A 4,071-nucleotide genomic window follows, 5' to 3' on the forward strand; every position below is an offset into this window, starting at 1 on the left:
TCTGTGTCAGCGTCAGGGGAAAAAAAACAACCGGCAGATGGTGCTCTTGTTTAATTCTTGAAGAGCTCTCTCTCTCGCTCTCTTACACACACACATACACACACACACGTCTTATGGTAACTTAGGTCCAGACGGTGTGAGAGAAAAACACTCACCCTGGTCAGATGTTTGAGACTGTTGTGTCACTATCTGCTGCACAGCCTCTAGGCCGGCTGTGGGCGCTGACTGCTTGCCCAGGCTATTTGAATTTGAATTTGAATACCATTGGAGAAGCACAAAGATATACAAATGGCTATCCATTCCAGCACTCTGCCGGTCAGTACAGCGATGCCGGGGTGTCCACAAACAATTTCCAATATGGTCAACTCAAAATTGGGCTTTCATACGGTCGCATAAATTGTTCACAGAGAAAACGTGGTGTTTACACTGAACAATTAGCTTCCTGTGATTTAAGTAGGTCACTTCTTGTGGATGTGTGGCATGAATGCAAATGCATCCAGTTCTACCTTCCAAAAAGCCTTGCGCCCCCCCTCTCTCTCTCTTGTGACTTGCTTCTTTGCCAAGGTAATCCAGAGTATGGATCTGCGTGGAGAGGCTTTACATACAAATGGGTGGGGAGCCCGAAAGAGAAGCTGCTGGGCCGACTTAGTCACAGGAATATGGTTTGTGTGTGCTGGAGATGGAGGAGAAACGCATACTTCTCTCCCCACTGACAGAGCTACATTGTTACATGTCTAGATGAATGCGTTTCCAACTAAAAGGAGCTAGATTACTCCAAAGTGGTCGTAGGCAGCGAGGACCTGCTGGAGAGAGTTAAGACGGCGGAGTGAAGGCCTGCTGGGCCTCCGGGCAGGGATCCATCCAGCCGCTTTGCATGTAAACACACACAATCACACAAACACACAAACACACACACACACAGGGATGTGAAAGACACAGATTTTTGTTCACAAACCTTTTTTGGGGGGGGATTCATGAAAATGAAATCTCCCTAAAACCGTTTAAAACATTTGATGACCAATATTTTATCCATTCAGCTTTTGCACCAACTAGCTGGAAACATTTTACTGCGCCCTCATTGCGCAGTTTTTTTTTTTTTTTTTGTACAAATGTTTGCACAAAACGTGTATGCGTTTCCCTCTTTTGCTTTATCACCATAACAAAAAAGGGAGACCATAGGAACCTTTAGCGCGAGGGGAATTTAATATTTACAGTATGTAATGTGGGAATCAGGGGTGTCAGTGTGTGTGTGTGTCTGTGTGTGTGTGTGTTCATGAATGTGAACAAAACCAAAAAGCAGGTACCTGAAAAGAGAAGCAGAAACCTGCAGCAGACAGAGAGACCATTAGCAGCACCAGGTGTTCCTCGTTGGCCCAACGATCCTCTGCCACCAGGTATCTGGATAACATAACCTTAAAAACCTATTGCGCTACAGAAATGTGTACATTTATAGGAATAACAGAAAGTAAGGTAACCCCACAGTGATATGCGTTAGGCTGGTTAAGACTAGTTGGACTAGTCTCGGCTATCCTTAGCTAAAGCTGTGTTACAGATTGATTTCGGACCTATAGACCTAAAAAATCCATTTTAATGTCCCAACATCTTAGTAATTGAGTTCATCTTAACTGCGAGGTTTTGAGGGGTGGCACTGGATCTCATGTGCAAGCTGCATATGCTGAACGGCCCAATCTGTGATTCAAATATAAACATGGGGAAAGGAACATTCAAAACGCAGGAACCTGCCATCACTCCCAGATTGATTGGCAGGTCTTATAACACATGGATTAATGCGACGTGATAACTACAGCCAAGTTGTCAATGTTTCAGAAGCTGCAAACGCCAGAGCAATATCTGAAATGAAAAGAAACATGTTTTTTTTCTTCTTTTTCCCCATCATTAAGACACATTTTCAGTTACGACTGTGAATCTGGCTCAGACTAATTCAAGGAGTTGGACCTTAAATCTCAATCGCAGCCAAGCACACGTTGTACCCTAATGAGTACTCTCTCACACACACACACACACACACACACACACACACACACACACACACGGGGAGAGTGGGCTCTTTATTGGTACTTACGTCAGGCTGGAAAGAACACTTTCTTGCCTATATTCCTGTCTGAGGTTAACAGGCAACATCCGTCTCTTCCTCGCTCTCTCCCTCCCACAATCTCCCTTTCCCAACTCCCTCATCTTCACTTCTCGTTCTCACCTCGCTCTCCCCCTCTCTTTCCGACTGCTTAAAGTACATTTATTTCCCTGTGTGGGGAGCCTTGCCGTGAGCACTGGCCCACAGGGACCCGTTCACATTGCTGATGTGCACAGTGGCTGCTGATTGTAACCTTATGTGCCCCTGCTAGTGAGTCATGTTTGTGTGTGTGTGTGTGTGTGTGTGTGTGTGTGTGTGTGTGTGTGTGTGTGTGTGTGTGTTAGAGAGAAACAGTTGGGAAAAAAGCCAGACTAGACTACTTTCATGATGTGGCAATCAACACTGACACGCATTCAAAGCATTATGGGATCCAGTCCCACGGGGTGCACAATAGGCCAATTCTATAGGGGCAGATATTGATTCAGCACGGTCGGGTTTCAGATATATACGACACACACACAACATGCAGTCATTTGTGGAGAAAAGTTGCTCGTTAATCACTAGTGTTATGACTCAATTGGCCATTGGAAGGACAGCTGCTCAGTGTCCGTGTCTATACTGATGGATTACTACCATTTATTGCACTAGGGCAAGTTTCGCTTCCATGTTAACTAGATATCAAACTCATTGAGGAAGCTGTTATCATCGACTTCCCTGCACGTACACACTCCCATAACATAGCCATAAAAAAAGAAATTGCAACAAAAAATAATCAACACAATTTATGTGCTCACTGTTTTGTTTGGATTGAATATTTTAACCTGCAATTTGTAGACAGCGGAAAGTAAACGGTGACATTAAAAAGCTCATTTGGAAGATATGTTAGCAAACACCCTCCTATTTTATACAACCAATAGATACAGAGCAACATTACTATTCATTGGAAGACGTGGGTGTGTCCACCTGACACAATCTTAGTGCAGTATTTATTACCTCCCTTTTAGATCTGTTGTGGTCTCCACCAACCCCAAAGGGAGATATGGAGCAAGATGCTAAATGCTCCACTACATTCGGTATGCCATGTGGTGCTCGGCAGGTAGGGTATTATGGGATAGTCAGAGCTTTTCAATGAAGCGGCCAGACACTATGCTGATGAGAGCTGTGGGAGTGAACCAAAACAGTACATTTGCAGGCCAGAAAAACATTACAATACATGCTGTAGATAGAGCTGAAGGGACCTGCACATTCTGGTGGTAATTCTTAGAGTTCTACCCTTAATGACCCTTTACATTACAATTTGTAATTTGATCCAGCCTTCGCCCTATGTCAGCTGGGATAGGCTCCAGCGCCCCCGCGACCCTAATGAGGATAAGCGGTATTGAAAATGGATGGATGGATGGATGTTAATATAATTAAAAATATTAATGTTTTATTTTAATAATTATAATTATTGTAGTTTGAAGTGCTGAACAGCAAAACACAAGCAACAACTGTGGGATGTTAAATATAAAAATATAGTTAAAAAACTAAATGTGCTTAAAGCTGTTTACTTTCATCCTGAACTGTCATGAGTTATGTTTATTAAATTAGACAGATTTGATGGATTAGTTCACTTTAAAAAAAAAAAAGGTAAATAATGTTATGTTAAACCTGGGGGAAAAAAAAATAAAATGAATACCCCTGGCACACATGTAATGTTACATTTTGTATTTCATGAAATGCAACTGCTTTTTTAAAAACACATAACCTCCCAGACCGCAGTACTGATATCGTGCCAACAGGGGGCATCACCCAGTCTCGGTGTTGTGAGAGAATCTGGCTGGCCTGCTTGGCCTGAGGCAGCATGACCACAGGATGCACTGCCAGCATGACGGTGCTCCATTACTCAGCTTTCTGTGACACACAAGTACGCACGCGATGCGCGCACGCGATGCGCGCGCACACACACACACACACACACGCTAAGATGCCACACAAAA

The 4,071-nt window shown here is 43.6% G+C and overlaps 1 protein-coding gene across 2 annotated transcripts in view; it reads right to left on the reverse strand.

The window, feature by feature from the left end:
* Window positions 1-2,335, reverse strand: part of colgalt2 (collagen beta(1-O)galactosyltransferase 2) — a 29,347-nt gene extending 27,012 nt beyond the window's left edge. Inside the window, exons 1-2 of one of the 2 annotated variants that reach the window (XM_034530203.1) lie at window positions 2,084-2,335; window positions 1,305-1,851 (exon numbers count right to left, since the gene is read on the reverse strand). The gene's annotated coding sequence lies outside the window, so the exon portion shown is untranslated. The remainder of the gene's footprint in view (window positions 1-1,304; window positions 1,852-2,083) is intronic. The other variant, XM_034530204.1, reaches the window with a different exon arrangement.
* Between the last annotated feature and the right edge of the window lie 1,736 nt (window positions 2,336-4,071).

Source organism: Cyclopterus lumpus, chromosome 4 (genome assembly GCF_009769545.1).
Source record: "Cyclopterus lumpus isolate fCycLum1 chromosome 4, fCycLum1.pri, whole genome shotgun sequence".
NCBI lineage: Eukaryota > Metazoa > Chordata > Actinopteri > Perciformes > Cyclopteridae > Cyclopterus > Cyclopterus lumpus.